Raw genomic sequence first — 15,000 nt, forward strand, 5'->3', positions numbered from 1 at the left:
TTTAACGTGCCTTTGACTTCTTCCTTCTTTCGTTTGCCTCTCCTCCTTTCTAATTTTTTCTCTTCCTTCGCTTCAGTCAGTTCATTCACCTGTACCGTTTCTCTTTCACTTCTTTCACTGTACCTTTGTTATCCGTGTCTTACTTATCTTTCCATTGTAATGATGTTATCTGTACCACTCACGATGCCTAAAAGAAATAGCACTACAAAATCACACTTTGCTTTCTTTTTCTTTTCTTAGCCTTCCTCTGTTCACTGTCACTATGCCTCTCTCTCTCTCTATCTCTCTCTCTCTCTCCTTATTTCGTTAGGTTTCTCCCTCTCCTTCTCCACCTCTTCGTCTTCTCGTGCAAGGCGGAAGAGAGGAGGTAGTGGAGTGATGTGGTGCCGTGTCGGAAGGCTTCTGCGCTCACTCTCACCACTCACTCCGTTTTTCTTTGTTTGCGTGATGCTGCAGGAGTGACTGGAGAATAAAAAACAACTGCATCTCCTTTCCTTCGTGTGCTAAATCTGTCTTTTGAGGTAGAAATGGGAGTGACTTGACTTGTGTGTGTGTGTGTGTGTGTGTGTGTGTGTGTGTGTGTGTGTGTGTGTGTGTGTGTGTGTGTGTGTGTGTGTGTGTGTTTGTGTTTCCATGTATTATTTTAAGGGAATTGTGGAATTTTTTGTGCGTTTTTGTTGGTATTTGTGTTTGTAGGGTGTGTTTCCGTGTGTGGGTGTGTGGGTGTGGGCGACAGCTGTGTACACAAAACACCAGCATGACCCACGGTTTGAAGATTAGAAAGCCTTGCCACCTTGTCTCTCTTGGTGATGACGGAATGACGTAGAAGAAGCGGCGTTGGAAGTGATGATGGTGGTGGTTATGGTGGTGGTAGTGGTGGTGGCAAGGCGTTGGAATGAGTTAGTGAAAGTTTATTACAGTGACGATGAAGAGCTTCGGTGGTGGTGATCATTGTGTTAAAGAATTGGGAATTACTCATTAAAAGTTTAGTGTTGATGATGATAATGATGGCGATGATGAGGGATGTCAGCAGTATTGTTATGGTGTTGGTGGTGATGATCGTGTCACTTATCGTCGCTTATAGATAGAAAATAAAAGCGAATATGATGTTGCGATGATGTTGATATTGTCTTCGCTATTACTGTCATTATTTTTTACTGTTGTCTTTATGTACTAAAGAAGACTAGTGTGGTATGCCTGGGAGGAGGAGGAGGAGGAGGAGGAGGAGGAGGAGGATTTCGTTATTTTTGTTGGTGTTAAAATTATTACGTCTACTGTCTGATGGTGACGATGATACGCTTGTTATTCTTGAGGACTTATGAGTATGCACGATGATGCAGTTGATAAGGCAAGAAAATTATGGTTATTCCCTACCATGACCTCGCGGCTCTGGGGTGGAAGAGACTGGCAGTAATAACATAAGTAACCATGATGTAATGAATTCGACGAGGTGGAAAAGATAGAAGAGAATGATAGTCATGACGAGTAATGGAGGGAACAGTGATGTAATGATAAAATTATAAGACGAAACGAAATAGATAAAAGAGAATGGAAATGAAATGGAAGTATTAGAAGTGTAGCAAAAAGAATGGTGATGCAATAAAGAAATGACGAAGTGAAGGCAAACCAGAATGACAGTACAGAAAAATAGTAATAACAACGATGATGCAGTGACGAAATCAGAAAAGACGACGAAGAATAGCAATACTGTTCAAGCGAATGAGAATAAGCGGGAAATGAGATGACAAGAGTAGTCGCGGCGATGCGGGGATGACGGACGAGGCGTAGATAACTGTGGCTGGCGGCGTGGCGAGGTGTGCGGACCCGATACTCACTGACCAGCCGAGCGTGGGACTAAGTGACCACCCGCACCGCTCAGATTGAGAAGAGACCGAATACTGAGGACGGAGGAACACATCGCTACACCCCAACTCTCACTAAAACCTTCCTTCTCCCCCACCTCCTGCTCCTCCTCCTCCTCCTCCTCCTCCTCCTCCTCCTCCTCCTCTCTGCATCATTACAAAGGCACCCCGCCCAGTCCCAGCGACCTTGTCCCTTTCTCTCTTCATGAATGGTAAGAAAAGGTAAGTTAATTTGAAGGTGTACGTAAGAGAAAGGTTAAGGTCTGTCAGTCTGCTTGTTCACACGTACATACGTACATACATTATATACATAAATAGGTTTTCCTTACGCAGTACTTATATACAATCACTCCTCTTTCACACACACAAAAAAAAATAATAAGATGAAATAAGATAAATAAAAATTAAACGAATATTCTCTCTCTCTCTCTCTCTCTCTCTCTCTCTCTCTCTCTCTCTCTCTCTCTCTCTCTCTCTCTCTCTCTCTCTCTCTCTCTCTCTCTCTCTCTCTCTCTCTCTCTCTCTCTCTCTCTCTCTCTCTCTCACCGCACTGGACTTTCCCCTCGAAATTTGACCTTAAAGTCTGGCTGGCCTTTCATGTTGTCACTATTCTCGTGAGAATTTGAGGTGACCGCAGGGGAGAACCACGAAACGAAAGCAGAGGAGGAGGAGAAAGAAGTAGAGGAGTAGGAGGTGGAGGAGGAACAACAACAACACCAAGGAGAAGAAGAGAAGGGAGAAGGAGAAGAAGAAAAAAGAAAGAAAGAAAAAGAAGAAAAAAAGAAAGAAAAAGAAGATGAGGATAAGAAGAAAAGTTTTGAAGGCGGATGGAGAAGCGTAGTTGGAGTAATGGCAGGAGGATGTGGTCTGGTGGACTTGTTTTGGCACCAAGAATAGCAGAGTTTATTACGAGTGTCCTCAGGTGACAGTACTGTTGTGATGCTTTTCGTCAATGAGGTGGTCTAGGCCGCGTAACTGTTAAGCTCCTGAGAATAAACATACAGATGAGAGAGGTGCAGTAGAACAGATCAGTATTAAACCCTTTTTGACTGCCACTTGGTACACCTCTCTTAAATTACCAATCACTCTCAGACATCTTTACTTGCTTTACAGCCACATCCAAGCCTTTAACTGGGAAGAAATTGCAAACTGTATTCTTTTTCATCGCCAGCTTTCCTGTAGACGCTTATAAACACTTCACGCATTGCTAATTGTTTCGTGTCGCAGTGAAAGGGTTAAAGTGGATGTTAATTTCTCATCTGATTTCACGGTTTAGTGTGTGTGTGCGTGTAATACTGGGGAAAGGTGGAGCGGTTATGGTCAGGTGGAAGGTGGTGTGCGTAGTAGTAGTAGTAATGATGGAGAAAGGTGGTGGTGGTGGTGGTGCTCGCAATGTGGAGGTTGTTTGGTGGAGAGCAAAGTGGAGGAGGTGGTGGAGGTATTCTCGTGCATTTTGAAGGCGGCTTTCCTTTCCCTTTCTGTCTCCATCACTTTCTCTTCCTCCTCCTCCTTCTCCTCCTCCTCCTCCTCCTCCTCCTCCTCCTCCTCCTCCTCCTCCTCCTGCTCACCATCACACGGGCTGTCCTTCAACTTTCTCTTCCTTTCCTTTCCACTGTACTCGTCCTAGTGTGATTATGTCCTATATCCTCTTTCTATCTCCATATGATCTCTCTCTCTCTCTCTCTCTCTCTCTCTCTCTCTCTCTCTCTCTCTCTCTCTCTCTCTCTCTCTCTCTCTCTCTCTCTCTCTCTCTCTCTCTCTCTCTCTCTCTCTCTCTCTCTCTCTCTCTCAACACCCTGCTTTTCTAACTGCTACTTTCACTTTTCTCCCGCGCCCTCAACTCCCCAAGCTCCCACGTCTGAATCATTGGTCAGTGAAGGCCGAACGTTTATGGGAAAGGACGGTGAATGGTGGCAGCAGACGTAGTGTGTGTGTGTGTGTGTGTGTGTGTGTGTGTGTGTGTGTGTGTGTGTAGAGAGAGAGAGAGAGAGGTACGTAGATAGGTAGGTAGATAGATAGATAGATAAATAAATAGATTGATGGATTGATTGACAGACAGAGACATACATACATACTGTACATACATATACTGACAGACAGACAGAGAGAGACAGAGAAAGAAACAGTGAGGCAGAGAAGGAAAGTTTCTGTGCTTCCATCACTAATCAGTTCCCAGGTAAAAAATAAATAAATAAATAAAACAGCTACTACAGGTAACGCCAGGGTATAATAACAGGTCAGGTTAGGTCATGGTGTAATAACAGATGCCCACATGTAATGAAGGTGTAGGTGAGCAGGTCAAACGTGATGAAGCGACGTGTCCCAGGAAACAAATTTGAAGTGACATGGTGAGTAATTATTTCTTTTTAAGTTTTCTGTGATGTTTGATGTTCGTAATTTCGTAATGTCACTGTCATGTGGGTTAGTAATGATGGTGATGGTGATGGTGGTGGTGGTGGTGATAGTGATGATTTTTTTTTTTTTATGTAAGAGGGGTCCAGCTTCGGGCAAAAAAAAAAAAGATAAATAAATAAATAAATAAAAGGCCCAGTAAAAGTACCAGTCCTCAAAGAGTATAGTATGAAAAGTATTATCCAAAAATTTGAGAACCGTCCTGAAACTATCCTCTTGATGACGATGATGATGATGATGATGATGGCGATACTGCTGATTATAGTGATGAAGACGATGATAGTGATGATTTTAGTTTTTGGTAATGTCGCTATGTGAAATAGTTTCCTTTTCTTCCACGTGGAAATATCACGAGATTGACAAATATAAGTACCTATGTGTATATATATATATTTTTTAATGTGTAGATCGTATGAAAGACTTGAAAATTCACTATCATATCAAGCTCACGTATTATGTGTAGATCGTCTCAGAGGACTACCATGACAAGCTCAGATACAGCAAAATATTGATTGCTAAAGATAAGAGAAAATTTTCCCCTAGATGAAGAAAGGGTTTGGCATTTCAATATTCTTCTTTTGCTTTCTTTTTGTCTTTTATAGTGTGTGTGTGTCTGTGTGTGTGGGTGGGATGCGTGTTTGTATGAGTGTGTCTGGTGGGTGTAGGTGGGTGTCTGGCAGCGTGTGTTCCTTCGTTAATTTCCCCTCCGAGAAAATAAGGGAGCTGAGGCAATTATTTCCTCTCCGTGCAAACCATTCCAGCCTCAAGCTTTCACTCCCTGGCCCTTCTCGCGCTCCAGTTTGCATACATTCCACTCTCGCCTCATTAAAAGTGTCATTGATTGGAAATTTAAGACACGACTTTTTTCCTCTATTTTCTCTCTCTCTCTCTCTCTCTCTCTCTCTCTCTCTCTCTCTCTCTCTCTCTCTCTCTCTCTCTCTCTCTCTCTCTCTCTCTCTCTCTCTCTCTCTCTCTCTCTCTCGTGGTGCAAACTATTTGGTGGTTTGTTACTGCCCTCGCCTCTTGTTGCTTGGTTTCATTTTCGTTTTCGTCAGAATAGTCCTTTTCTTTTTTCTCATCCTTTTTTTGCGGGTTCTTTCTCTTCCTCCTCTTCTTCATCTTTTTCCTCCAGTTCTCTTTGTTCTTACCGACCGTCGCCGTTATCGTCGTCGTTTTCCTCCTCCTCCTCCTCCTCCTCCTCCTCCTCCTCCTCCTCCTCCTCCTCCTCCTCCTCTTCCTCTTCCTCTTCCTCTTCCTCTTCCTCTTCCTCCTCGTCCTCCTCCTCCTCCTCCTCCTCCTCCTTTAGAATATTGATTTAAATGAAGAAATTTCTTTTATAACTATTGTCCTCTGTTAGTCATTTCTTAATTATGTTTCCGTTTTTTGTTTGAGTGAAACCTCGGAAGAAAAACACTCAGGAATTTATTTGAGAAAAGAACGACATTTAGATTTATGCATTTTATGTGAAATTTTGACATTTCAGTTGAAACAGAATATTACGAGACTAGGCCCGTTTGTGATTGTTTTTGCCCAGAGAGAGAGAGAGAGAGAGAGAGAGAGAGAGAGAGAGAGAGAGAGAGAGAGAGAGAGAGAGAGAGAGAGAGAGAGAGAGAGAGAGAGATGGGCGAGTATTCAATAACTAAACCTTCATCATCATTACCACCACCGTCACCTTTACCATACTCGTCATCATCATTATCGTCATGATCTTCGTCCTTTTCCACCTCATCATCATTATCGTTATTTTCATTTTCATCATTATCATCATTATCACCAATTTTACTATTAACCTCCTCCTCCTCCTCCTCCTCCTCCTCATCATCATCATCATCATCATCATCATCATCATCATCATCATCATCATCAAAATCGCGTCACCTGATTAAATAATGAACCTTACTCTACCTGTGCACTAGTTTACCTGTGTGACACCAAATCATGCACACACACACACACACACACACACACACACACACACACACACACACACACACACACACACACACACACACACACACACACACACACACACACACACACACACACACACACACACACACACACACACCTTCGCCTTTACCTGACTCTTCCGGGTGACAAGAATCTCGTACATGTTTACCTAATTTTTACATAGTTTGATTATTTTTTTCTCTTCTTTTTTACTTGCTTGCTTTTGTCTTGTTGGTCTACTTATTACTTGCTTGACATCTTTGCTTATTTTCTTACTATTTCTTTCTCTTACTATTCTGTCTCTTCCTTATATATATATTTTTTTCTCTCTGTGGTATCATTATTAATCGTTATTAGCTTTATAATATTTTTTTATTGTTGTATTCTAGTTTCCTTTCCCTTTCCTTTCTTCTTTCTTTTTTTTTTTTTTAATGTACCAGAAAGAGAATTATAATGTGTGTGTGTGTGTGTGTGTGTGTGTGTGTGTGTGTGTGTGTGTGTGTGTGTGTGTGTACAGGCTGCACTTTCTCCTAGGGGCACTGTTATTTTCCTGCCCTGTCAGTTACCTCTCGCCAAGTAAGAGGAAACCAAAACCCTGCGATAGATGGAGAAAAACGAGTCAACATTCCAGTTTATTTGTAGACAAGAAAAAATAAATAAATGAGTAATAGAAAAAAAGGAATCTGGAGCCAGCCTCTCTCTCTCTCTCTCTCTCTCTCTCTCTCTCTCTCTCTCTCTCTCTCTCTCTCTCTCTCTCTCTCTCTCTCTCTCTCTCTCTCTCTCTCTCTCTCTCTCTCTCTCTCTCTCTCTCTCTATGTACGAAACAAAAAAAGACATTCAAACAGGGAAATTCAAGTAGTTTTTAGGTATTTTTTTCAATATTTGCATGAATTGTGGAGAAAGAGAGAGAGAGAGAGAGAGAGAGAGAGAGAGAGAGAGAGAGAGAGAGAGAGAGAGAGAGAGAGAGAGAGAGAGAGAGAGAGAGAGGGTGACGGAAGAAAAACTAGGCAGAAGTGAAAGGAGTTTATGAACATGGAAAGAAAGGAAACACGATAAGATGAAAACAAGATAATTAAAATGGTGTGATGTTAGAATAATCAAAGCCTTATTCTTCATTCCTGTTTTATACATGATTTGTTATTTTTCTTCATTTCACTTTATCTGGGTCTCGTATTTTTCCCGTTGTGTGTATATTTTCCTTTTCTTCCAGCTATTTTACTGGCACATGTGTCGTGGACTATCACATTCTTTTTGACAGTTGTATGTTTTTGACTTTTCATTATTTTTTTTTTATTTACTAACTTCTTTTACGTGAATTCTTTCTGTTAGTTTTTTTTATTCACTTTTCCTTTTTGTTTGGTTTTATTTGCTGTTTTATTTGTTTATTTATTTATCTATTTGTTTATTTGCTAATCTATATTGCTTATTTATTTATATTTACGTGTTTATTTTTATATGTTTACATTCTATTTAGTTTATTTTATCTGTTTGTTTATTTTTATCTTCTATTTGATTTATTTATCAATGCACCATTTTTCATCTATTTAATTTATTTACTTATTTTGTTAACTTTTTTTTTGTTTATTGTATTTATTTATTTTTTATTGTTTTGTTTTATTTATTTATTTATCTTATTTTATTTTTTTTTTTAATGCATGACAGTTTCTCATACATAATTCCTACTAGTGCATGTTACATTTTCCTTTTTCTAAGCCACGTGTTCCTGCTCAGGTAAAAAAAAATATATTTCTTTTTTTTTTAGTTCAGGGATTTTTGTGATGTGGCTGTGTGGTGCTGTACTCAACCTGCGGCCCGAGGACTGCCAGGTCTATCCAAGTTATGTGTAACTTTTCGGCGGGAGACGTTATACTCTCTCTTCACCCTAACCCGCGCTGCATGACCCCGGTGTTGCGGCGCCATAACTCATTTAATCAATGTCTGTGTGTGTGTTTTTTTTTTTTTTATTATTACTTTTTTCGCACTTTATCTTACAGGTATATGTGTTTTATTTATATTTTGCTCCTTACTTATTCATGATTTTCAATGGAAACGTGACTGTTTCAGATACGTATGAAAATGAAAAAGAAAAAAAAATAAAGAACTCGATATTCTTTGATACACTGAGTTAAAGCACGTACAAAATAATCAAAACAGGAATGGACTGGAAGTAATGGATTCAAGCTTCATAAGTTACATTTTAAAAAGAGATATGAAGAAATTGGTTCTAAAGCAGAGCGGTTGATGATTCAGACAGATTATTAATTATGTTGTTAGTGTTGTATTAACAGGTAGCTTTAAAAGAAAAGTAAATGCATCCATGGATAGAGATGATAAGTGGATATACGTAGGTAGGCATGTTTCATACAAGAACCGATACTTGTAGGCCCACTGGCTTCTTCCAGCTCCGCTTCTCTATTTTTTTTTTCATTCTCTCTCTCTCTCTCTCTCTCTCTCTCTCTCTCTCTCTCTCTCTCTCTCTCTCTCTCTCTCTCTCTCTCTCTCTCTCTCTCTCTCTCTCTCTCTCTCTCTCTCTCTCAGCTGCCTGGAGAAAGTAACATAAAATACCTTTGGCATGCCAGAAGAAAAGTAGATAAGTTAATGGAAACATCGTGATAGCTTTTCATGTCTTGAGATTTTTATATTATCAAACCTGGAATTTTTTAAACCAAAGCTGCCAAAAAAAAAAAAAACGTATTTTAAAACAACTATCAAAATAACACAATAATATCACAACAAAAAGATAAAATTGTCAATTTGTGCAAGGAAACTAAAGAAAAAAAGCGTGAAACTGCGCAATATGTGTTCCCTGTTTGGAAACTCCTGGAAGGGCTTGGTTAAAAGTCACTGTGTGGGATTTTGTGTCTCCTTGTTTCATTAACTCCGTCTTCTTGGTGCAGTCATGAGGCAGGACTGATTTTTTATCGTTGGGGAGAGTGGGGTGGAAGTACCTCTCTCTCTCTCTCTCTCTCTCTCTCTCTCTCTCTCTCTCTCTCTCTCTCTCTCTCTCTCTCTCTCTCTCTCTCTCTCTCTCTCTCTCTCTCTCTCTCTCTCTCTCTTTATGTGTCTATCTATTTATCTATCTATCTACTATCTGTCTATCTATTTATCTGTCCATTTGTCCAACTTTGTTTTAATTCGAGAGAGAGAGAGAGAGAGAGAGAGAGAGAGAGAGAGGGGGGAGGAAAGGGTAAGGGTAGTATACATTTTAGACTTGTGTGAAATTAATAGTTTGGTTACGATTTCTTTTTTCAAGCTAAAGATTCGTTAATGGAGAATATCGATGATGAAACTTATGTTGTAGTTCTGTAGAATTTACTATTCTTTATTAAACCAAAGAATTATCAATGAAGCATTCTATAAGTGCTATCAAGTTTTATGTCCTATGTGTATTTATGTGTTTGTGTTTTTTACTGTCATTTTTGTGTTTTTAGTCAAGCACAGTGAACATGTTTGAATGCCTTTTTATATCCCTATCCCAATATTATATACAATTCTTCCTGCGTACAGACTTTAGGAATATTTGATTGCAAAGAACACATTGATGGAAATTAAACGTGGAATCAATTTAACGTCTCTTGCAATACAATCTGGTGATTTTATGTAACTTTGACGTGACGGAAAAAGTAAAGGGAGGGACAAGGCGGAGGTGACCCTGTAATGAGACAAAGGACACAGTTTGCGATCACCTTACGTCACCTTAATTGCACCGGTACAGGCAGGCTATTTTCAGCGGGTTTTTGGCTCATTTTCACTTTCTTCCAAATGGCGCCAGTGATTATGCACATCTTGCTTGCGGTATTCATTCTCCCTCGACAGACCAAAAGGTGTCTGCCTCCCACGGCCTTCAAAGCTCCCCGAAGAAAGCAAAAAGAAAATGTCCCAGTCTGTTCTTTTCACCAGTACATTTGAATTCATTAACACGTAACACTGATTACTTTGCCTCATTGGTTGGCGGAGCTCTGGCCCTTGAATTATAGGTTTTTTGCTGATAACTTTCAATACAGATGGAATTGTGGAAATTTGGTAATTTTAGCACGAATTATTATCCATTTTACATTAGGTGTTGCTAGTTTCATACCAAATTTTTCGAAAACTCTTTATTTTCGGTATGAGTTCTAAATCTTTCTATGTTACTTGTAGTTTTATCCCAAAGTTCTACCTTAGCCGTAAAAAAAAAAAAAATGAGCCAGACTAAACTAGACGTGACACGCAATTACCTCATCTAATCTTTATTTTTCTTTTTTTTTTTCTCCTCTCACTCTCTAGTTATCTTCTTATCCCTTGACCTGTTATAAGACTGAGTTATAAGAATCATGGAAAAAGTCTCAGATGTGGAAAATTTTAAAAGGATTATATTCAAAACCTGGGTGACTTTTTACCTGTCATCAGGGAATAGAGCAGGCCAGGTGTTGTAAGCGAGACACACACACACACACACACACACACACACACACACACACAGAGAGAGAGAGAGAGAGAGAGAGAGAGAGAGAGAGAGAGAGAGAGAGAGAGAGAGAGAGAGAGAGAGAGAGAGAGAGAGAGAGAGAGAGCAGGCAAGCAGTTAAGTGGTGAATGAGGTCGGAAGCGAGGCAGACAGGTAACAATAACAACACATTCACATAATGGCACAAGTTAGTAGTTGGCAGAGTAAAACCACAAAAAAACATAAATTATGTTTTTGTATAAAACCTTCTGCCCCGTCACACAGAAAAAAAAAAAAAACATTAACCGGAACAATCATATCTGACATATATATAAGACAGACAGACAGACAGACAGACAAAAAAAATGCATAAACATCAGTGAATAAAGTTTAGCATCTTGATAAAGACTTGTCTGTCGTTACACATGTCGTAACCAGTCCCCGTTGTATGTGTGAGATATTTAAACCAGCAAGTACTAAGTAAAAGTGCTCCAGGCAGGAGCAGGAAGTACTTGTGTTGGGAGAAATATGTGAAATATTCGTGGTATTCTGTATGCACCGAGAGTGTGATGTGAGCTTTGTAATAGTACTCGCATTTCTATCCTGAGGGATAGAAATGCTCCTACATGTATCAAGGGATGCGCAGACGCATCCCTTGATACATGTAGGAGCTGTGCAGTCAGAGTATGGAAAGATGCCAGTATGAGTTCTTCCTGAAAATCTCTGCGTTGCGTTGCTAGTCCTCGCCAGTACAGCATACGCGAGTTGTCTCACTGATAAGTCATTGTTAATAGTTCAGAAATAAGCATGAGCTACTTCGATAAAGTTTTCCGCCTGGCGACAGTGTAGTCGCAAGACCAGTTTTAAAAGTCTTGCACGCTGCACCACAATAGCCACAGTGGTGGCGAAGTAAACAGCGGTGACTCACGGGATTACGTTACCAGTCATGTAGTCTGAAGGAACACATACTTCCCTACATCTTTATGAAGCACTGCTAACTAGTACTGACAGATCAAACTTTTTTTTCAATCATTACGTCTTACACATGGATGGGAAAAGATAAAGTTGAGGCTTGTCATTCCTTCTTTCATATATTTCTGTTGATATTGAACTTTGACTCCTGTTGGTTGTAATGGAGTTTAGCGAAGTGGTCTGATGCAAGTTTAAAGTTTTTTTTTGAAACGCACCACAGCAAAAAGCATCTGTAGTTCCTCAACTGTTTGACGAGTGTCAAACAGTTTATCAGCACTCAGACTTAATTTAATATACATAAAGATCAATAATTCTTTACTCCCTTCCTTTCCTATAATCTCCTAATTTTCTTCTCGCCCGACATAACATTTCTTCCCAATGGATACAATATTTTTTTTTTTTTTCCGCATATCGCAAATAAAAAAAGGGCACCCATCCTGACGCTTCAACCTGCCGCCTTGTTATTACTGTCTTCCTGCTGCGGTAAAAGTATGGTGGGCCGCGGCGGCAACGCGGGACATCCGGTGTCTCTTGGCCTGCTTACCTGCCCCGTCTCATTTCCTGGTGTTGTATTGTAAATGGCACTGAACTGGTGAACTTGTCTACCTTTTATGCAACTAGTCGTGTTTTTTTCTTTTTTTTTTTTTCTTTATTTATTTTTTTTTATTGACCACGAGAATAATGATTGTAGTGGTGGTGGTGGTGGTACTTCTGGCGACTGTGCTGGTGGTGGTAGTGCTTCTGGCGACTGTGCTGGTGGTGGTAGTGATGTTTCTCGTAATAATAATGATGACGATAATGATGATGACAGTGGTGGTGGCGTCAGTGCTTCTAATGATGATAGTAATGGTGGCAGTGTCTCCTTTAATATTATGAGTGATGGTGATGTTACTTATGGTGATGATAATGATGGTGGTGCCGATGCTGTTGCCTGATAGTGTTTATGGAGACGATAGTGATGATGTGATGGTGGTGATGATGATGTGGTGGTGGTGGTGGTGATGATGATGATGATGATGGGGATGATGATGATATGATGTGATGATGATAATGATGATGATAATAATAAAGGTGGTGTCGGTGACGATGTGGTGGTGGTGGCGGTGATGACGATGATGATGATATGGTGATGGTGATGATGATGATGTGGTGGTGGTGGTGGTGGTGGTGGTGGTGGTGGTGGTGATGATGATGATGTGATAGCGGTGATAATGATGAATAGTGGCGATGATGATGATGACTGATGATGATGGTGATTATGATGATATGATGATGATGATGATGATGGTGATGACGATGTGGTGGTGGTAGTGGTGGTGATGGCGGTGGTGGGGATCTTCAACATGTATCAATATTTCCCTTTTTTATAACTCTACTTAAAAACAGAAACCAATCACCAATCACAACGATTAGAGGTGTCCAGAGTTAGATACCACAGAACGGTAACTCTTGGCGCCTTTACGAGAGAGTGAGTGAGTGAGTGAGTGAGTGAGAATATGAAAAGTTTGCGAGTGTTGTTCCCTTCCACATGAAATTGTTAAGGGAGAAACGAAAGTAAGACTGACATGTATGATGCGCAAACAAGTCATTTCCTGAGATGGGCGAAGAAGAAAACGGAAAAAAATAAATAAATAATAGGTATAATCTTTTCATTTCCTCGACACTCTGTATAATTTTTGCTTCTAGTTTTGCGACGGTGACATGACGAAGGTAGAGAGAGAGAGAGAGAAGAGGAGAGAGGAGAGAGAGAGAGAGAGAGAGAGAGAGAGAGAGGAGAGAGAGAGAGAGAGAGAGAGAGAGAGAGAGAGAGAGAGAGAAACCTCACTATATCTCCTCCCACGCCACTTTTTTTTAGGAACGGGAGAAGGGAAGCAGAAATTGCAACATTTATCCTGATGTTCTCACTTGGAGGAAGATGAAGAGAAAGGAGGTGGTGAAGGAGGAGGAGGAGGAGGAGGAGGAGGAGTGAGCACCGATAAGGAATGACTTGGAAATATGTTCTTGAAATCATTATTGTCAACATTCTCTCTCTCTCTCTCTCTCTCTCTCTCTCTCTCTCTCTCTCTCTCTCTCTCTCTCTCTCTCTCTCTCTCTCTCTCTCTCTCTCTCTCTCTCTCTCCCACTTAGTCCTCACTTTTTCACTTTCCTTCCCTACCACCTCTCATACACTCTCACTTTCCAAGAATAGGAAAGAACATGTTTCTTGTGAGGAATAACCTGCTTCTTCGTCACCATGAAATTTTTTTTTTTTTCCGTGTATTTTCTGGGCAAATATAAGACTGAGACTACCGGGTTTTTTTTTTTTTTTTTTTATCTCTCTTGTTTAGACCGTAAGCTTCGAGAAATATATCTTGCGTATTTATTATTTTCTTTATTTATACCTGACACCTTTTTACTTCTTCTCTTAAGATTCATCGTTGTTATAACAAGTACATTCACTTTCTTTGTGAACTCGAGCTGGTGGAAAACAAAATATTACAAAAACTATTTTGTAATAGTTATTTTTGTAAACTATCTTTATGAATAAATGCACTATTTTATAAACGAATTTGTGCAGGAGAATCTAACAGTAATTACCATATAACAATAATCTCGTATTCGTTATCTATTTTAATGTGTTCTTACAAGGTATTTTTCATTATAGGCAGGTGACTCAAATACCTCTTTTCTTTTCTCCCTTCCTTCCTTCCTTCCTTCCTTCCTTCCTTCCTTCCTTCCTTCCTTCCTTCCTTCCTTCCTTCCTTCCTTCTTTCACTTACAAACTCATACACGCTTTTTAACAACAAATGCCAACCATAAACTCTCATTTTCTTGGCCTAATAAACTATTTTAACATGTTTTCTTAGATACATTTTTTTTGGGGGGGGGGGAGGGGGATGGACACGGAGAGGGGGATTGTTTCTTTTTCTTTCGCTGTAGATCGAGAGTGAAAGGCATCTCTGCTGTGGACCGGTTATTGGGGTCACCGGTTGGCAAGGAGAGGCGTGGCGGGGCGGAGAAGGCACAGGGACGGCCGGAGAGAGGGAGAGTAAGTGAGGCAGGTGTGGCAGAAGAGGGGAGCAGAGATAAAATTGTGAACGTTGTGGAGGAATGTCGTGTGTGTGTGTGTGTGTGTGTGTGTGGTGTGTGTGTGTGTGTGTGTGTGTGTGTGTGTGTGTGTGGTACGGGTAGAGGACGTGGGCGGTTGGTATGTGTTGAGGGGTATTGAGTGTGTGTGTGTGAGTGTGTGTGTGTGTGTGTGTGTGAGAGACTATATGGTGCGAATATGGTACAGGACTCATACTGAATTTTTAAGGTGTGGTGCAGTGGCACATACATATATCTCTCCTGCGGTGGGTGTGTTGTGGTTCGAAGTTGAGTTATCGAAATGTTGTTGTTGTT

The 15,000-nt window shown here is 40.3% G+C and overlaps 1 protein-coding gene and 1 long non-coding RNA gene across 7 annotated transcripts in view; one reads left to right on the forward strand and one right to left on the reverse strand.

The window, feature by feature from the left end:
- Positions 1–1,941, reverse strand: part of LOC135112193 (PE-PGRS family protein PE_PGRS16-like) — a 21,867-nt gene extending 19,926 nt beyond the window's left edge. Inside the window, exons 1-2 of one of the 4 annotated variants that reach the window (XM_064026312.1) lie at positions 1,836–1,941; positions 1–187 (exon numbers count right to left, since the gene is read on the reverse strand). The exon at positions 1–187 is cut by the window's left edge and continues 20 nt beyond it. The gene's annotated coding sequence lies outside the window, so the exon portion shown is untranslated. Of the gene's footprint in view, positions 514–1,835 lie in introns of all 4 variants that reach the window. The other 3 variants (XM_064026309.1, XM_064026313.1, XM_064026310.1) reach the window with 3 other exon arrangements.
- The window catches only part of LOC135112195 (uncharacterized), a 108,261-nt gene that overhangs the window by 23,022 nt on the left and 70,239 nt on the right, over positions 1–15,000 (forward strand). The window lies entirely within an intron of this gene.

This window comes from Scylla paramamosain, chromosome 23, assembly GCF_035594125.1.
Source record: "Scylla paramamosain isolate STU-SP2022 chromosome 23, ASM3559412v1, whole genome shotgun sequence".
In the NCBI taxonomy this organism is placed as follows: domain Eukaryota; kingdom Metazoa; phylum Arthropoda; class Malacostraca; order Decapoda; family Portunidae; genus Scylla; species Scylla paramamosain.